Source organism: Oncorhynchus masou, chromosome 33 (genome assembly GCF_036934945.1).
Source record: "Oncorhynchus masou masou isolate Uvic2021 chromosome 33, UVic_Omas_1.1, whole genome shotgun sequence".
NCBI classification, from domain to species: domain Eukaryota; kingdom Metazoa; phylum Chordata; class Actinopteri; order Salmoniformes; family Salmonidae; genus Oncorhynchus; species Oncorhynchus masou.
Genome location: NC_088244.1, coordinates 7,486,799 through 7,507,985, shown reverse-complemented (window position 1 = coordinate 7,507,985; position 21,187 = coordinate 7,486,799). Strand labels below are relative to the sequence as shown.

General features: G+C 43.6%; 1 protein-coding gene across 6 annotated transcripts in view; it reads left to right on the top strand.

The window, feature by feature from the left end:
* Positions 1–21,187, top strand: part of LOC135527748 (kinesin-like protein KIF3B) — a 48,484-nt gene that overhangs the window by 12,849 nt on the left and 14,448 nt on the right. For 2 of the 6 annotated variants that reach the window (XM_064956283.1, XM_064956292.1), the window contains exons 1-3: positions 15,204–15,352; positions 15,943–16,113; positions 18,035–20,289. The gene's annotated coding sequence lies outside the window, so the exon portion shown is untranslated. Of the gene's footprint in view, positions 1–15,197; positions 15,353–15,942; positions 16,114–18,034; positions 20,290–21,187 lie in introns of those variants that run through there. The other 4 variants (XM_064956287.1, XM_064956284.1, XM_064956285.1 and 1 more) reach the window with 4 other exon arrangements.

The window sequence follows — 21,187 nt, the reverse complement described above, 5'->3', positions numbered from 1 at the left end:
TCATCTTTCAACAAGTAGAATGTGAATTGTTCAACACGATCTTCATACCTTCTCATGGCTTTATAGAAATTACGTTTTAGAGTAATGTGTTCCTTGTATGTCTTGTAGAAAGTTACCTGTTAGAAAAACATTACTTTTCAAATGAGCTGAGTATTTTTCTTAAAAGGTAAGATTAAAGAAAGAAGTACTGTGGTAGTGAATCTATTTCTTTGTACTTTGTGATTAAAGTCGTTGCAGTACTAATATGATGTATATCTCTGATGTTCATGTTTCCCATTAAATATGGATATTCTCAACCCCTAAAATATTTGGATCTAGGTTAAACTGTTTGGATACAATTTGGAACGTGGAATCATGGGATGTACCATACAGGAACTATTTATGACTCCCTGTCATTCACTGAATTGTTTAAACTGAAAAATCACAATAGCATAATAACGTTGATAATAACTGTAATAAAATCTGTTTCATTTCAGTAATGTATTGATATTTTATTCATTTGAGAGGTCCCTTTATGATCCATTTGTATTTTATTTAGTAATCAAACACCTATAGACTATTAATTATTCTTTTACAATGTTTAAAATGGAGTTTACCAACTTCAACATGAGATTATATTATGGAGGAGTTTATAGTGAGATTACAGTATGGATGAAGAAATTCACAACCTACCTTTAGCCTTTTAAACCTTAAAAAGTAATGGAATAGTATATAACAAACAAAATAATTCACACCAAGAGAGGTTTTAGATTCCAAAACTCTTCTAATTCAAACAATTAAACTTCTCAAATAAATTATAAGAAATTCCATAGTGGCAAATCACTTTATGCTAAACATATGTTACAGTAACATAAACATGTGAATGTAGGATATTAATATCCCAGTAAAGTGACTCAACAGTTAATATGTTCTGATACTTGTAGTTAAAGAATAGGACAATAGAAAATCTATCCTGCAGCACAACTTTTGACAGGAAGATTTTGAGAGACTGACGTGGGTGATGGGTGAGTATCACACCCACACACACACATTACACTCTCAGAAAATAACACATTTAAAAACAGAGTGCTCTCTGACACCGTTTGTCCATGTAGGGAAATCCTCTGGAAAGTTTCTATTTGGAACCTCGGGTTCTATCTGACCCGAAAAGACTTCAGGGGTTTTCCTACAGGGACAAGTGGTACCACATAGCACTCTTTTATTTCTAAGCGTGTAGATAGAAACAAGTCTGTTTGTGTATCAAACTAATTTATCCGCTGCTGCTGTTTTACATAAAGTTTCCCACATTACTTAGTGAAAATGTTTGTGCTACTTTCCCCTTCAAGACTCTAAATACCGAATAGAAAGTGTAGCCTATAAGAATACATGAGAGAGAGAGAGAGAGAGAGAGTGTGGGGAGAGAGAGAGAGAGAGTGAGTGTGGGGAGAGAGAGAGAGAGAGAGTGAGTGTGGGGAGAGAGAGAGAGAGAGAGAGTGTGGGGAGAGAGAGAGAGTGAGTGTGGGGAGAGAGAGAGAGAGAGAGTGAGTGTGGGGAGAGAGAGAGAGAGAGAGCGAGAGAGAGAGAGAGAGAGAGAGAGAGAGTGTGGGGAGAGGAGGAAGAGAGAAACGATTTCCCAGCAGAACTTGTCTGCTTTCATTATGTGACTGGTTATTTCTTACTGTGTGGTTGGGCCACATTCAGGTCGATTGCTGTTGAGTGGTGGTCTGTCATTTAGAGTTGTAGATCGATTTTAAATTACCCTATGAAACGCCACATAGTGCCTGCCATGGTAGCTAGCTCCTCTTCCTCCCTACTCTCTCCATCCCAAAACTGCTCATACAAACCACCATGAACAACAAGAGTAGAGTGAGTTTCAAAGCAGGGCAGGCACTCCCCAGGCTCAGCCCAGCCTATACCACACACCTAATTAACTCTGATTAAATGTTGGGCCTGGGACGCCATTTTGGGCTTTCAGATGCAATGATGCCAAGAGACAAGAAAGGGACCTGCCTAAATAAACCCAATAGAATTGTGGGGCATTGGGAACATATGGATGTGTTTATGGATAAGAAGCCATGCAGTCGTCTAATCCCGAACTGTGAGGATCAGTAGCCATGCAGTAGTCTAATCCCGAACTGTGAGGATCAGTAGCCATGCAGTAGTCTAATCCCGAACTGTGAGGATCAGTAGTCATGCAGTAGTCTAATCCCGAACTGTGAGGATCAGTAGCCATGCAGTAGTCTAATCCCGAACTGTAAGGATCAGTAGTCATGCAGTAGTCTAATCCCGAACTGTGAGGATCAGTAGCCATGCAGTAGTCTAATCCCGAACTGTGAGGATCAGTAGTCATGCAGTAGTCTAATCCCAAACTGTGAGGATCAATAGCCATGCAGTAGTCTAATCCCGAACTGTAAGGATCAGTAGTCATGCAGTAGTCTAATCCCAAACTGTGAGGATCAGTAGCCATGCAGTAGTCTAATCCCGAACTGTGAGGATCAGTAGCCATGCAGTAGTCTAATCCCGAACTGTAAGGATCAGTAGTCATGCAGTAGTCTAATCCCGAACTGTGAGGATCAGTAGTCATGCAGTAGTCTAATCCCAAACTATTAGGATCAGTAGTCATGCAGTAGTCATGCAGTAGTCTAATCCCAAACTGTGAGGATCAGTAGTCATGCAGTAGTCATGCAGTAGTCTAATCCCAAACTGTGAGGATCAGTAGTCATGCAGTAGTCTAATCCCAAACTGTGAGGATCAGTAGTCATGCAGTAGTCTAATCCCAAACTGTGAGGATCAGTAGCCATGCAGTAGTCTAATCCCGAACTGTGAGGATCAGTAGTCATGCAGTAGTCTAATCCCAAACTGTAAGGATCAGTAGTCATGCAGTAGTCTAATCCCAAACCGTGAGGATCAGTAGTCATGCAGTAGTCTAATCCCAAACTGTGAGGATCAGTAGCCATGCAGTAGTCTAATCCCAAACGGTTTCTAGTGTTATCCCAATTTACCTCTTCCTCACATTCTACTTTGAGCTTCTTTTTCTAAACATCAGCCACATGCCAAACTGCTGGTGTTCCCTTCCCAGGCCCCCTTGCCATCTCAGAATAAAAAGCCAGAAAAACAGGCATCACTGAATACAATGGCAATTAGTAGGGGACGATTTGTTCCCATCTGGAGTGTATTTCCTCACCAGTGGAATACTCAGCCATCCCTTCGTCGAGGCCCAGAGTACTCGATTGTTGGGAAATTAGTATAGCGTTTTTATTTTTTATGTGTTTGGTATTAAAACAGACGGGTGGTTTATGTTACCAGAGGCTGGCGATAAGCAGCTTAGACGCATAGCATAACCACCAAAAGAGCCATCACCGCCTGCCAGCGCCAGAGATGTTAGGATACGGTGAGAGGGAAAGTGTTTGGCTCTCTGTCCATGTACAATGCAAGACGGATCTGCCATTTGCCCTGGTTGTCCTATCCCACATATTGAGTAAATGTGTTCCCAGCCCTGCTTATGCTTCAATGGATATGAGAAATGTATTTCCCTAGCTCATATTCATATGTGTTTGATTGCTATGTTTTTGTAAAGAATTCTAATGCTCGGTTATCATGGCTGTGGTCATGTACAGTAAGATAATGTACACTACATCATGTACAGTAAGATAATGTACACTACGTCATGTACAGTAAGATAATGTACACTACGTCATGTACAGTAAGATAATGTACACTACGTCATGTACAGTAAGATAATGTACACTACGTCATGTACAGTAAGATAATGTACACTACGTCATGTACAGTAAGATAATGTACACTACGTCATGTACAGTAAGAATGAAGACATTGTGTTACACTTTCAGAGAGCAAAAATAAACAGATTTTGATGCAATTTCTTTCCCCTCACCCTTTTCTCCCAACCCTCCCTCAATCACCTGTATCTTGTTGTCACGCCCCGACCATCATGATCATGTCACGCCCCGAGCCATTGTTTCTCTATGGTGAAGTAGGTCAGGACGTGAATGGGGGTGATCTAGTTCATTTATTTCTATGTGGTGTTCTAGTTTATTTTCTATGTTGGTGATTTTGTATGATTAGAGGCAGCTGGTAATCGTTGTCTCTAATTGGGGATCATATTTAAGTAGCTGTTTTTCCCACCTGTGTTTGTGGGATATTGTTTTGTGTTTGTGCATCAATTCGGCACGTTTCGTTGTTTCTTTATTTTTTGTTTTGTGCTAAGTTTCACTATAATAAATCATGTGGAACACAACATCCGCTGTGCCTTGGTCCGTTTCTACACACGACCGTGACAGAATATCCCACCAGTCAAGGACCAAGCAGCGGGCAACGATGGAGAAAATAAGTTGGACCTGGGAGGAAATAATAGATGGACAAGAGATCCTTCCTTGGCAGGAGTCACAGCAGACGGAAGGTTATGATGAAGGACGGCGATGACGCCAGTGTTCGCGGCCACAGATAGCCCAAGGATAACCCCAATATTATTTTTTGGGGGGGGGAACCACAAGGGGTGGCCGATCGAGCGGAGAAGAGTACCAGAGCCCGAATGGCAAACTCTGGAGGAGCGTGTCGTCAGACCAGAACACTGGCGTCATCGCCGTCCTTCATCATAACCTTCCGTCTGCTGTGGCGGGGGGGAGGGGGCAGATGGAGCTGGCGGCTGAGCCGCGGGAAGAGCCAGAGACTGTTAAGGGGGCAATGGAGAAGTTGGGAGAGAAAGGGATGGAGAGAGATGTTGTGCAAGTGTGTTCTGCTCAACATCCGACCAGAGGTTCCGGTTAGCAGTCTGGTGCAACCTGTGCCGGCTCCACGCTTCTGACCTCCAGTACGCCTCCCCAGTCCGGTACGTCCTGTGTCTCCTCCCCGCACTCGCCCTGAAGTGCGTGTCACCAGTCCGGGGGCACCTGTGCCAGTTCCACGCATCAGGCTTCCAGAGCTCCTTCCCAGTCCGGTGCGTTCTGTGCCTGCACCTCGCACTCGCCCTGAGGTGCGTGTCACCAGTCTGGTGCCACCTGTGCCGGCCCCACGCACCAGGCTTCCTGCGACGGTCCCCGGTACAGAGCTTCCGGTGACAGTTCCCAGTACGGAACCTCCTGAGACCGTCCACAGTCCGGAACCTTCAGCGAGGGTCAACGGTTCGTACCTTCCAAACACGGCGTCCAGTCCCGCTCCATGGCAGGATCCTTCCTTTGGGGGGTACTGTCACGTCCTGACCATAGAGAGCCATTGTTTCTCTATGGTGAAGTAGGTCAGGACGTGAATGGGGTGATCTAGTTTATTTATTTCTATGTGGTGTTCTAGTTTATTTTCTATGTTGGTGATTTTGTATGATTCCCAATTAGAGGCAGCTGGTAATCGTTGTCTCTAATTGGGGATCATATTTAAGTAGCTGTATTTCCCACCTGTGTTTGTGGGATATTGTTTTGTGTTTGTGCATCACTTCGTCACGTTTCGGTGTTTCTTTATTTTTTGTTTTGTGCTAAGTTTCACTATAATAAATCATGTGGAACACAACATTTGCTGTGCCTTGGTCCGTTTCTACACACGACCGTGACACTGGTTCCCAGAATTGTGTTTAGACAATGGTTTTCCAGTGACAGGACAGTAGCATGTTGGCTCATTTGGCTGTGATTCTATAGGGAACGCGTCACTCCCCCCCCAAAAAATCACTTTAATTCAGTGTTAACAATATTCAACAGACACACAAGTTAGGCTAAAGCAGTAATTAGCAACAGTGGAACACTAGTAACTTTACTTGTGTATGGATTCAGACTTCAAACACACACACACACACACACTCACACACGCACAACCAGACAAGCCCTTTTGAGTAACACCAACCAATACAATAGAGCCACATACACTTTGTAAGCCACTAAGGGAGACACAAATGAAATTATAGCAGTTCAGCTGCAGGTCTCTTCACAAAACATATTTGGTTACACTCAGGAGAGGTGGCGAAATAACTTACTAAATCCCTTTAGAAGTTGACTGTTAAACAGGATTTGAGACCTTGTTGTAGGAGTGACTGTTAAACAGGGTTTGAGACCTTGTTGTAGGAGTGACTGTTAAACATGGGTTGAGACCTTGTTTTAGGAGTGACTGTTAAACAGGGTTTGAGACCTTGTTGTAGGAGTGACTGTTAAACAGGGTTTGAGACCTTGTTTTAGGAGTGACTGTTAAACAGGGTTTGAGACCTTGTTGTAGGAGTGACTGTTAAACATGGGTTGAGACCTTGTTTTAGGAGTGACTGTTAAACAGGGTTTGAGACCTTGTTGTAGGAGTGACTGTTAAACAGGGTTTGAGACCTTGTTTTAGGAGTGACTGTTAAACAGGGTTTGAGACCTTGTTGTAGGAGTGACTGTTAAACAGGGTTTGAGACCTTGTTGTAGGAGTGACTGTTAAACAGGGTTTGAGACCTTGTTGTAGGAGTGACTGTTAAACAGGGTTTGAGACCTTGTTGTAGGAGTGACTGTTAAACAGGGGTTGAGACCTTGTTGTAGGAGTGACTGTTAAACAGGGTTTGAGACCTTGTTTTAGAAGTGACTGTTAAACAGGGTTTGAAACCTTGTTGTAGGAGTGACTGTTAAACAGGGTTTGAAACCTTGTTGTAGGAGTGACTGTTAAACAGGGTTTGAGACCTTGTTGTAGGAGTGACTGTTAAACAGGGTTTGAGACCTTGTTTTGATGTTAGATTGAATGAATGTTACTTTATAGGGAAGTGTACACTTTATATTACAAGGCAGAATAAATATGTAATAACGTTGTGGTTGTATGGTAACAAGTAATAGTTACTCACAATGAAAACATACCCCTACATTTGTTGAGTTGGCTTGGTAATGACCTAGGTAGGGAGGTATCGTGAGAGAGGTTAGTAGTGACTGAGTACGTTTGACGAGGTGTGGTATCATCAAGAGACAGTCTACACCAGCAGTCTGCGGTCGGTTGATAAGGCGGAAGGGTGGACCCAGTATTGCCTGTCAAACCAGAAATACATCATAACCTTGTCATGCTGTCATGTCTTGTTATGTCTGTTCCTGTCCTTTCTCTTCACTCTGTCTCTCTCTGCTGGTCTTTTTAGGTTACCTTCTCTGTCTCTCATTCTTCAGCTGTTCTACATCTCCCCTAACTAGCTCATTCACTCTTTCCCCACCTGTTCTCTCTTCCCCCTCTGATTAGGTCTCTATTTCTCTCTCTGTTCCTGCTACTTTCAGTGTCTGATTCTTGTTTGTGTTTTTGATGCCAGAAGCAAGCTGTCGTCCCGTTTGCTTCCACCTTGTCCTATCCTGTCGGAGTCTGCCTGGCAGGTGCATCCTGCATTATACTACGTTCTTTTGTTCCATTGACTACGTTGGAAGAGGATTTATGCCATTCCTGTTTTTTCATTAAAGAACTCTGTTTTCTGTTAAAACCGCTTTTGGGTCTTCACTCAAGTACATAACACATGCTGCAAGAGGGGAAACCATCCTGATGTCAGTAAAGTCCAACACTGAAATAAGATTCCCTTAAATACCTTTGATCTACCTGGTTTCCTTATCGCTCAGTCTCTTTCCATGCTAGCAATGTAGCGTGTTGTGTGTTGAGCACAAGTATAGCTTTAACCAAAAAGTATTCAGTCTACATGCTGTCCTCTTTGGTCCTCTGGGGAGTTTTAAAGCAAGGGCGGTGTGACATCACTGCTCGTCGAACGAGGAGGAAAGGTCAAAGGTCAACCACCTCTTCCATATACGCAGGAGGACATAAGACTCTGTTGGAGAGAGACGGGAGCTTCGTAGAGACAAGGTAGAGAGAGAGAAGCTGCATAGAGACAAGGTAGAGAGAGGGTACTTTATAGAGACAATGTGGAGAGAGGGGGCTTCATAGAGACAAGGTGGAGAGAGGGGGCTACAGAGACAAGGTAGAGAGAGGGGGCTACATAGAGACAATGTAGAGAGAGGGAGCTACATAGAGACAAGGTAGAGAGAGGGGGGCTACATAGAGACAAGGTAGAGAGAGGGGGCTACATAGAGACAATGTAGAGAGAGGGGGTTACATAGAGACAATGTAGAGAGAGGCGGCTACATAGAGAAAAGGTAGAGAGAGGGGGCTACATAGAGACAATGTAGAGAGAGGGGGCTACATAGAGACATGGTAGAGAGAGGGGGCTACATAGAGACAAGGTAGAGAGAGGGGGCTACATAGAGACAATGTAGAGAGAGGGGAGCTTCATAGAGACAAGGTAGAGAGAGGGGGCTACATAGAGACAAGGTAGAGAGAGGGGGCTACATAGAGACAATGTAGAGAGAGGGAGCTACATAGAGACAAGGTAGAGAGAGGGGGCTTCATAGAGACAAGGTAGAGAGAGGGGGCTTCATAGAGACAAGGTAGAGAGAGGGGGCTACATAGACACATGGTAGAGAGAGGGGGATACATAGAGACAAGGTAGAGAGAGGGGGCTACATAGAGACAAGGTAGAGAGAGGGGGCTACATAGAGACAAGGTAGAGAGAGGGGCTACATAGAGACAAGGTAGAGAGAGGGGGCTACATAGAGACAAGGTAGAGAGAGGGGGTGCATAGAGACAATGTAGAGAGAGGGGGCTACATAGAGACAAGGTAGAGAGAGGGGGCTACATAGAGACAATGTAGAGAGAGGGGGCTACATAGAGACATGGTAGAGAGAGGGGGCTACATAGAGACAATGTAGAGAGAGGGGGCTACATAGAGACAAGGTAGAGAGAGGGGGCTACATAGAGACAAGGTAGAGAGAGGGGGTTACATAGAGACAAGGTAGAGAGAGGGGGCTACATAGACACATGGTAGAGAGAGGGGGATACATAGAGACAAGGTAGAGAGAGGGGGCTACATAGAGACAAGGTAGAGAGAGGGGGCTACATAGAGACAAGGTAGAGAGAGGGGGGCTACATAGAGACAAGGTAGAGAGAGGGGGGCTACATAGAGACAAGGTAGAGAGAGGGGGCTACATAGAGACAAGGTAGAGAGAGGGGGTGCATAGAGACAAGGTAGAGAGAGGGGGCTACATAGAGACAAGGTAGAGAGAGGGGGTTACATAGAGACAAGGTAGAGAGAGGGGGCTACATAGACACATGGTAGAGAGAGGGGGATACATAGAGACAAGGTAGAGAGAGGGGGCTACATAGAGACAAGGTAGAGAGAGGGGGCTACATAGAGACAAGGTAGAGAGAGGGGGCTACATAGAGACAAGGTAGAGAGAGGGGGCTACATAGAGACAAGGTAGAGAGAGGGGGCTACATAGAGACAAGGTAGAGAGAGGGGGTGCATAGAGACAATGTAGAGAGAGGGGGCTACATAGAGACAAGGTAGAGAGAGGGGGCTACATAGAGACAAGGTAGAGAGAGGGGGTGCATAGAGACAATGTAGAGAGAGGGGGCTACATAGAGACAAGGTAGAGAGAGGGGGCTACATAGAGACAAGGTAGAGAGAGGGGGCTACATAGAGACAATGTAGAGAGAGGGGGCTACATAGAGACATGGTAGAGAGAGGGGGCTACTTAGAGACAATGTAGAGAGAGGGGGCTACATAGAGACAAGGTAGAGAGAGGGGGCTACATAGAGACAAGGTAGAGAGAGGGGGTTACATAGAGACAAGGTAGAGAGAGGGGGCTACATAGACACATGGTAGAGAGAGGGGGATACATAGAGACAAGGTAGAGAGAGGGGGCTACATAGAGACAAGGTAGAGAGAGGGGGCTACATAGAGACAAGGTAGAGAGAGGGGGCTACATAGAGACAAGGTAGAGAGAGGGGGCTACATAGAGACAAGGTAGAGAGAGGGGGCTACATAGAGACAAGGTAGAGAGAGGGGGTGCATAGAGACAATGTAGAGAGAGGGGGCTACATAGAGACAAGGTAGAGAGAGGGGGCTACATAGAGACAAGGTAGAGAGAGGGGGCTACATAGAGACAATGTAGAGAGAGGGGGCTACATAGAGACATGGTAGAGAGAGGGGGCTACATAGAGACAAGGTAGAGAGAGGGGGCTACATAGAGACAAGGTAGAGAGAGGGGGCTACATAGAGACAAAGTAGAGAGAGGGGGCTACATAGAGACAAGGTAGAGAGAGGGGGTGCATAGAGACAAGGTAGAGAGAGGGGGGTACATAGAGACAAGGTAGAGAGAGGGGGCTACATAGAGACAAGGTAGAGAGAGGGGGCTACATAGAAACAAGGTAGAGAGAGGGGGCTACATAGAGACAAGGTAGAGAGAGGGGGCTACATAGAGACAATGTAGAGAGAGGGGGCTACATAGAGACAAGGTAGAGAGAGGGGGCTACATAGAGACATGGTAGAGAGAGGGGGGATGGGTAGATAAGACAATAGTAAGCATAGAAACAGATGGAAAGACATCCACATAAAATGGATTTTTTAAATGCAAATAGATACATAGAGGTTTGCAGATTATGGAAATGTTTTTTGTCTTATCGGTGCTCTGCAACCTCTCCTGTGGCTTGAAGTTCCCATACCTAGCGTTTGTAAATCTCTCATTTATGGAGCTAAAATAGAGAAATAGTGAGGCGAAAAGAGACAGAGACATAAATATAAATAACAATCATACGCCGCCCGTCGTCTGTTAATCTATTTCAGTTATCCATCTGAAGGAGGTCTCAGGGTAGGGAGTTGTGTCTCTCTGCATTCTTATCATCACTGTCATCTCTAACAATGAAAAACAGTGTGTGTTCAAGAGATGGGGGTGGAGCGGAGAAAGACAGAGAAAGAGGCCGCGAAGAGACAGAAGAAAACACATGAAAGAGAGACTGAGAAAATACCTTGAATTGCGATGACTGAATTTGAACCTGTAAGAGTGGGCTTTAAGCAGTTTCCTCTCAAGTAATGGGACGAACAGCCAATCCATCAAGTTCCACAACCTGGTAGCAATTGACCAGAGCTCATTACAGCACATATTTCATTTGGTATTCTGCACGGTCACATACATGTCATGGACCTCAATGAGTGAACTACATTCAGAGTAAGAAAAGGTTCACATACATATAGAACAGCAGAAGGATTTTGAAGAAAGTCTGTGCCTACATATCTGTGTGTGTGTATCTGGTCTGCATGAGTACGCATATCTGTGTATCTGGTCTGCATGAGTACGCATATCTGTGTGTGTGTGTATCTGGTCTGCATGAGTACGCATATCTGTGTATCTGGTCTGCATGAGTACGCATATCTGTGTATCTGGTCTGCATGAGTACGCATATCTGTGTATCTGGTCTGCATGAGTACGCATATCTGTGTATCTGGTCTGCATGAGTATGCATATCTGTGTATCTGGTCTGCATGAGTACACATATCTGTGTGTGTGTGTATCTGGTCTGCATGAGTACGCATATCTGTGTATCTGGTCTGCATGAGTACGCATATCTGTGTATCTGGTCTGCATGAGTACGCATATCTGTGTATCTGGTCTACATGAGTACGCATATCTGTGTGTGTGTGTGTGTATCTGGTCTGCATGAGTATGTATATCTGTGTATCTGATCTGCATGAGTATGCATATCTGTGTGTGTGTATCTGGTCTGCATGAGTACGCATATCTGTGTGTGTGTATCTGGTCTGCATGAGTAGGCATATCTGTGTGTGTGTGTGTGTGTGTGTATCTAGTCTGCATGAGTACGCATATCTGTGTATCTGGTCTGCATGAGTATGCATATCTGTGTGTGTGTGTATATCTAGTCTGCATGAGTACGCATATCTGTGTGTGTGTATCTGGTCTGCATGAGTACGCATATCTGTGTGTGTATCTGGTCTGCATGAGTACACATATCTGTGTGTGTGTGTATCTGGTCTGCATGAGTACACATATCTGTGTGTGTGTGTGTGTATCTGGTCTGCATGAGTATGCATATCTGCACATGGTTGCGGAAGAAGGGGGTTGGGAGATTTCACCACTGAACATATCAACTGCTCACGGTTAGTCTGTTTATTATACTGAACAAAAAATGTAAATGCAACATTTAAAGTTTCGGTCCCATGTTTCATGAGCTGAAAAAAAAGATCTCAGAAATGTTCCATTATGCACAAAAAGCGCATTTCTCTCAAATTTTGTGCAGAAATTTGTTTACATACAGTACCTGTTAGTGAGCATTTCTCCTTTGCCAAGATAATCCATGCACCTAACAGGTGTGGCATATCAAGAAGCTGATTAAACATCATGATCAGTACACAGGTGCACCTTGTGCTGGGAACAATAAAATGCCACTCTAAAATGAGCAGTTGTGTCACACAACACAATACCATAGATGTCTCAAGTTTTGAGGGAGAATGCAATTGGCATTCTGACTGCAGGAATGTCTACCAGAGCTGTTGCCAGAGCATTGAATGTTAATTTTTCTACCATAAGCAGTGTCCAACATTGTTTTAGAGAATCTGCCAGTACATCCAGCTGGCCTCACAACCACAGATCACAGGTACCCACACCAGCCCAGGACCTCCACATCCAGCTTCTTCACCTGCGGGATCATCTGAGACCAGCCACCCAGACAGTTGATGAAACAGGTGTATTTCAAATCAAATCAAATTTATTTGTCACATATACACATGGTTAGCAGATGTTAATGCAAGTGTAGCGAAATGCTTGTGCTTCTAGTTCCGACAATGCAGAAATAACCAACAAGTAATCTAACTAACAATTCCTAAACTACTGTCTTATACACAGTGTAAGGGGATAAAGAATATGTACATAAGGATGTATGAATGAGTGATGGTACAGAGCAGCATAGGCAAGATACAGTAGATGGTATCGAGTACAGTATATACATATGAGATGAGTATGTAAACAAAGTGGCATAGTTAAAGTGGCTAGTGATACATGTATTACATAAGGATGCAGCCAATGATATAGAGTACAGTATATACGTATGCATATGAGATTCATAATGTAGGGTAAGTAACATTATATAAGGTAGCATTGTATAAAGTGGCTAGTGATATATTTACATCATTTCCCATCAAATCAAATCAAATCAAATTATATTTGTCACATACACATGGTTAGCAGATGTTAATGCGAGTGTAGCGAAATGCTTGTGCTTCTAGTTCCGACAATGCAGTAATAACCAACAAGTAATCTAACTAACAATTCCTAAACTACTGTCTTATACACAGTGTAAGGGGATAAAGAATATGTACATAAGGATATATGAATGAGTGATGGTACAGAGCAGCATAGGCAAGATACAGTAGATGGTATCGAGTACAGTATATACATATGAGATGAGTATGTAAACAAAGTGGCATAGTTAAAGTGGCTAGTGATACATGTATTACATAAGGATGCAGTCAATGATATAGAGAACAGTATATACGTATGCATATGAGATTAATAATGTAGGGTAAGTAACATTATATAAGGTAGCATTGTATAAAGTGGCTAGTGATATATTTACATCATTTCCCATCAATTCCCATTATTAAAGTGGCTGGAGTTGAGTCAGTGTCAGTGTGTTGGCAGCAGCCACTCAATGTTAGTGGTGGCTGTTTAACAGTCTGATGGCCTTGAGATAGAAGTTGTTTTTCAGTCTCTCGGTCCCAGCTTTGATGCACCTGTACTGACCTCGCCTTCTGGATGATAGCTTTTGGTGACAAGCCAAATTTCTTCAGCCTCCTGAGGTTGAAGAGGCGCTGCTGCGCCTTCTTCACGATGCTGTCTGTGTGAGTGGACCAATTCAGTTTGTCTGTGATGTGTATGCCGAGGAACTTAAAACTTGCTACTCTCTCCACTACTGTTCCATCGATGTGGATAGGGGGATGTTCCCTCTGCTGTTTCCTGAAGTCCACAATCATCTCCTTAGTTTTGTTGACGTTGAGTGTGAGGTTATTTTCATGACACCACACTCCGAGGGCCCTCACCTCCTCCCTGTTGGCCGTCTCGTCGTTGTTGGTAATCAAGCCTACCATTGTGTCGTCCGCAAACTTGATTATTGAGTTGGAGGCGTGCGTGGCCACGCAGTCGTGGGTGAACAGGGAGTACAGGAGAGGGCTCAGAACGCACCCTAGTGGGGCACCAGTGTTGAGGATCAGCGGGGAAGAGATGTTGTTACCTACCCTCACCACCTGGGGGCGGCCCGTCAGGAAGTCCAGTACCCAGTTGCACAGGGCGGGTTCGAGACCCAGGGTCTCGAGCTTGATGACGAGCTTGGAGGGTACTATGGTGTTGAATGCCGAGCTGTAGTCGATGAACAGCATTCTCACATAGGTATTCCTTAGGTATTCCTCTTGTCCAGATGGGTTAGGGCAGTGTGCAGTCTGTAATAAAGCCCTTTTGTGGGGAAAAACTCATTCTGATTGGCTGTGGGTGGGTCTATGCCCTCTCAGGCCCACCCATGGCTGCACCCCTGCCCAATCACATGAAATCCATAGACCAGGGCCTAATTTATTCATTTCAATTGACTGATCTCCTTTTATGAACTGTAACTCAGCGAAATAGTGGAAATTGTTGCATGTTGCATTTATATTTTTGTTCGGTGTAACATTTAAAGCTAAAGACACCTCATTAACTTCTGCTGTTTTCTAAATTACAATAATTATAAAACAAGATTAGATGATCACCCAATTAGACCATATGTCTTCACTGACAGCAGTGTTGACAGGGAGGGTATTTAATGCTCCATACAATGCACAAATATTCAGGCTGACTCTTTCTCTCTTAAACTATTAAACACACACACAGGACTACACTCTTAGAAAAAGTGCTATCTAGAACCTGAAAGGGTTATTCAGCTGTCCCCATAGAAGAACCCTTTGAAGAACCCTTTTTTGGGTTCATGCAGAACCCTTTCCACAAAGGATTCTACATGGAACCCCAAAAAGATTCTACATGGAACCCCAAAAAGATTCTACATGGCACAGGAAAAGGGTTCTTCTATTGGGACAGCTGAAGAATCCTTTTGGAACCGTTTTTTTCTAAGAGTTTATGTAATGTGGTTTGAGGCCACACCCAAACAAAGTGTCACTAGTCTATGGGTATGGGTTGGTTTTACTTTACACATACAAATCCTGTGATAATCTCTTCAAACGTTTTTACCAAAGTAGCCCCCCCCCCCTTTCACACATGTGTCTAAAGATTCCAAATACCATCGAAGATCATATGAATATCCAATTCCACATCAATTTAAGTTTTAGTGATGCAGCTGAACAATGAGATCAGCACCTCGGGGGTTAAACTTTTTGTTCAGTATCTAATGCATTCTGGGATGTAGAATGAAGCACAATGGCGGCGAAACTGAATCACTTGCAACTTTTTTGTGGTCTGTTATTTCCTTACAGCAATATTGCTACAAATGAGTCTAACGTTTGCTACAGAGTTAACGTGTGACGACAATGGCTACATTTTATATTGTCCGTGCATGGGTAATAACTTTTAACTGTCCTTGTAAACATTAACGTTTGCTGCTCCGGTGTCTTTTGAATAATGATCTGGTGATGTGTAGGCTATTGTTGTATTTATTTAACTCGGCAAGTCAGTTAAGAACAAATTCTCATTTACAGTGACGGCCTACAACGTCAAGTTGATTTAACTTTGATTTATTCATGCAGATTAATGTATTTATTGCTATCTAGCTTCTTTTTTTTTACAAATATAAATTGAGATTAAACCAGCTAACTTCATAGTTGAAGTTGGTGTAACTATAGCCTAGCCAATTCAACTAATTAATTGCTAATGCCAATTTGGTTCCTCAGGTCGATTTGGAAACCAAGCCGAATACTTTCTGGGGTCTTTGGCATTCGCAAAAATGCTGAATTGCACAATGGCAGTGTGCCGCCACCACGCTCCTCCAGAATCAAATGTACCATTTCGAAATTACGTTTCCTGGTGTTGATCTCACCAGTCCCGGTCCTTTTAAAACCATGAAGTGATGTGAACAAGTGCACACTTTGGGAGAAATGAGACGCAGGAAGGATTCAATCTCACGCTCACAGCTGTGTCCCCCTTTCAACAGGTACATGTCCCCTACAGTGAGTTCTTCCAGCTAGAGGCCCTGACCCACTACCACTGCGTGGTAAGCCTAGAGGACTTGATGAAGCAGCTGGCCCCAACACTCTGGCCTAAGGGCAGCCTACTTAGTCAGCTGCCCAGAGGAGTGTAAGACAAGAAGTCCTGCCCCATGAAGGTGAGTGTTGTGATTGAGGTGTAGAGTCAGAGATGATTACTGAGGACTGTTGTTTAGGTATTGAGCCTAGTTACCAAAAAAATACACTTTGAAACTGGTCAGAGAGATTGTTCCATGACCTAGCATTCAGACAGTATGTCTTTTCATATCAATTTAAATTCCTTTCTTGTAACTAATTCATTGATTTGGTGGTGTTCATGCCTATGAAAAGAATGCCATGGCACAGTAACACTGCCCCCTGGTGGACTGTTACTATAACTGTATTTACCCACACATCTCTCACATACCATCTACACTAAACAAAAATATAATTGCAACATGTAAAGTGTTGGTCCCATGTTTCATGAGCTGAAATAAAAGATACCAGAAATGTCCATAAGAACAAAAAAAACAACATTTCTCTCAAATTTTGTTCACAAATTAGTTTACATACACTACCGTTCAAAAGTGTGGGGACATTTCCTTTAGACATTAATGTTGTAAATGACTTGTAGCTGGAAACATCAGATTACAAAAAATGTAATATCTACATAGGTGTACAGAGGCCCATTATCAGCAACCATCACTCCTGTGTTCCAATGGCACGTTGTATTAGCTGATCCAAGTTCATAATTTGAAAAGGATAATAGATCATTAGAAAACCCTTTTGCAATTATGTTAGCAGAGCTGAAAACTGTTCTGATTTAAAGAAGCAATAAAACTGGCCTTTGGACTAGTTCAGTATCTGGAGCGTCAGCATTTGTGGGTTCAATTATAGGCTCAAAATTACCAGAAACAAATGCCTTCTGAAACCTGTCAGTCTATTCTTGTTCTGGAAAATGAAGGCTGTGTACGACTCCCATCACAGAACAGCGCAAACTGGCTCTAACCAGAATAGAAAGAGGAGTGGGAGGCCCCGGTGCACAACTGAGCAAGAGGACAAATACATTAGTGTCTAGTTTGAGAAAGACATCTCACAAGTCCTCAACTGGCAGCTTCATTAAATAGCACCCGCAAAACACCAGTCTCAACGTCAACAGTGAAGAGGCGACTCTGGGATGCTGGCCTTCCAGATACTGACTGGTTTAATGATCCACGCTCTAACCTCTTTAAGGTATTTGTGTCCAACTGGTGCGTCTTATCTGTATTCCCAGTCATGTAAAATCCATAGATTAGGACTTAAATGAATTTATTTCCGTTTGAATGATTGCCTTTATATGAACTGTAACTCAGTAAAATATTAGAAATGGTTGCATGTTGCGTTTTCTATTTCAGTGTATTTATGTTTAGTGTAACGGATGTGAAATGGCAAGCTAGTTAGCGGTGTTCGCGCTAAATAGCGGTTCAATCGGTGACGTCACTTGCTCTGAGACCTTGAAGTAGTAGTTCCCTTTGCTCTGCAAGGGCCGCGGCTTTTGTGGAGCGATGGGTAACGATGCTTCGTGGATGACTGTTGTTGATGTGCGCAGAGGGTCCCTGGTTCGCGCCCGGGTATGGGCGAGGGTGACGGTCTAAAGTTATACTATTACATTAGCACGTGAGGAAAAACAGTTGTCTCTGGTTTAAATGTCTTGTAAGGCCTCACTCATGGTGTTTTTCTGAAACGTCACTGTCTGTATTTATAAGGACAGAGCATCCTTTCCATTTTGTGACCATGTGGGAGTGGAGTCTTGACAGGTCTGTCTTGTTTGGGGGCTTATCCTTCAGTTCCCATCACCTACCTCACTGGATCCACAGTAAATATCTGTCCTATTAGTGGAGCACGATTTTTGCTTTAACTTCCTGCTGGTATAACAGAATAAATACCATAAGAAATGTATTCATTTAAATGTAGTTTTACAAGGACAGTGCTCATTATTCAACATGACTATAGAAGTGACAGTTTTAGCCATTTTTAACTGCAGTCCCAATTTGCTTCCCCTCTCATGTCCTCCATGTGCAGGTTCCCTCCGTCAGAGAGCCCTGTCCTGGTGCCCTGTCCTGGTGCACGGTCCTGGTGCCCCAGCTCAGTTCCCTGTGATACTGCTGCAGACCCATATACTCCTGTATGTCGTGTAGGAGGGAGGAACAGGAACCAGATCGCTGCTCGGCTGCCCAGGCCATATGTGGACATACAGCTGAGGATTGGTTCTGGTTGGATGAGCTGGGAATACACACAAATACACACACTCAGCCCGTGTGGCTCAGTCGATGAGCTGGGAACACACAAATACACACACTAGACCCGTGTGGCTCAGTCGATGAGCTGGTTACACACACTATGTCCGTGTGGATCAGTCGATGAGCTGGGAACACACAAATACACACACTTGGCCCGTGTGGCTCAGTCGATGAGCCGGGAACACACAAATACACACACTTGGCCCGTGTGGCTCAGTCGATGAGCCGGGAACACACAAATACACACACTTGGCCTTTGTGGCTCAGTTGGTAAAGCATGACCATGTGTTATAACCCCCTCACCATGACCATGTGTTATAACACCATGGCCATGTGCTTCCCGAATCTGGCTGAGATCCGCCGGGCCCTCAAGCTCTGGGTCAAGAAAACCTCTGCCTGTTCTGTTTACATCGCCTCAGTCCCACCTCACTGAGATCCAAAAGTTCTTCCAATAAAGTGAGCTTGGAGTGATCGATTAGATGATGATCTTTGTCAGTAAAAATAAATACAAATACCTAGTACATCCATTTTTCACAGGTGTTGCGATGTTGGTTAACATGCTTTGTTTTTGCCTACTGCTTTATTCAGTGTATCATTGTTTCTGTCCATGCCCAGGTGGTGGTGAGCTTCAAGCCAGACTTGGCCCAGATGGACTTGTACACCATAAGCCAGTCTGACCACTTCGTTGGGAATAGTGTATCCTCCTCTTCCTGCTTTTGTCAAACGAGACCGTGATGTCCATGCCCGGCCGTCGTCTTTCTTCGGGAATGGATTAAACTGGAACATTTAACAAGCAAGACGAGCTGTGGAGATTTGCCCTTCCTGGGTAGTCCATGACAAATTGCTTTTAGAGTGGCTTTTTAATCTTGGGTGAGGAGGAAGGACATTGCAGTGTAGGAATGTGATCCATACTCACTATTACAGTGATGTGGTGATAAAAAATGTTTTTAGTCAACTCTGATCACCGTTCGCGGTGAATAAAGTAACGCTCCCATTCTCTTTCCGCTAAACCCTTACGCAGAATAATGAATTTGTGTTTACCCTCCACAACACAACTGCTATTAAACAAGCAGTAGTATTATTACACACACTGTATACATGACATTATTATACTCTTCATAGCATCAACAATCCAGGCTGCATCACATCCGGCAATGATTGGGAGTCCCATAGGGCGGCGCCCAATTGGCCCAGCATCGCCTGGGGTAGGACGTCATTGTAAATACGAATTTGTTCTTCACTGATTTTCCTAGTTAAATAAAATAAAAAATCAATTTCCGCAATACCTTCTATGCTGCACAACGCATCACCGGGGGCAAACTACCTGCCCTCCAGGACACCTACAGCACCCGATGTCACAGGAAGGCCATAAAGATCATCAAGGACAACAACCACCCGAGCCACTGCCTGTTCACCCCGCTATCCAGAAGGCGAGGTCAGTACAGGTGCATCAAAGCAGGGACCGAGAGACTGAATAACAGCTTCTATCCCAAGGCCATCAGACTGTTAAACAGCGATCACTAACATTGAGTGGCTGCTGCCAACATACTGACTCAAATATCTAGCCACTTTAACAATTAAAAATTGGATGTAATAATTGTATCACTAGTCACTTTAAACAATGCCACTATATAATGTTTACATACCCTACATTACTCATTTCATACTGTACTCTATACCATCTACTGCATGTTGCCTATGCCGTTCGGCCATCGCTCACCCATATATTTATATGTACATATTCTTATTAATTCCTTTACACTTGCGTGCATTAGGTAGTTGTGAAATTGTTAGATTACTTGTTAGATATTACTGCATGGTCGGAACTAGAAGCACAAGCATTTCTCTACACTCGCATTAACATCTGCTAACCATGTGTATGTGACCAATAAAATGTTATTTTATTTATAGCCACAGCTATAAACAAGTAACTGCCAAAATACAGGAAACACCAACAACGTCTTAATACGACATGAGTCAGAACAGCTTCAATGCACCTCGGCGTAGATTCTACAAGTGTCCAGATCTCTATTGAAGGTATGTGACACCATTTTCCCATAATTCTGTGTTTTGTTGATGGTGGTGGAAAACGCTGTCTCAGGCACCGATCCAGAATCGACCATAAGTGTTCAATTGGGTTGAGATCTGGTGACTGAGATGGATGGCCCTGGCATATGGTTTACATTTTCATCAAACCACTCATGCTCCATTGTCATCCTATGGGGGCGTAGCCAAAACAATGTCCTACCCAGCATTTTTATATATGATTTATATATGTTAATTACTCAGGCACCGCACCTGCTTTCAATATACTTTGTATCCCTCATTTACTCAAGCGTTTCTATTATTTTGGGAGAACAAATTCATAATGACAGCCTGGGTGGTTCAGAACAACAGATTTTTACCTTGTCAGCAATGGGATTCAATCTCTTTTCGGGTTACTTGCCCGACGCTCTAACCACTAGGCTACCTGCCACCCCAACAGATTACCCTGTTAAACCCTGGGTGGAGAAGACTTCCAGTGTCATGTCCCTGTCTTACTTTTCTTCTTTAATGTTGCGTAAATTGGACCTGGTGGATGAGGGTGTAAAATAAACCTCTCAGGAGTGCAGTAATGGATCCTGCAGATACTAGTTATAGTGGGAGGTTGACAGTCTTCCTCATACATTCTTGTAATGTGCTCTAATAAGGCCAAAAGTAAATGTTTACTATACTTGTGTACAACATGATTACTGTGTCTGTTTCTGATGTTTTGAAGCTTTGTACCTACCAACTAGTTGTATTATTGCTCTTTGATGAAAATGACTGGGAACGTGGCATTTATGCAAGTAACTCTGAAATGTGGTGATGACTGAGCTTCCTGCGTGTGCACAGTGCAGATACATGGAAAAGATTCAGGCTTCACTGGTGATACATGTCTGTAGCCTAAAATAAT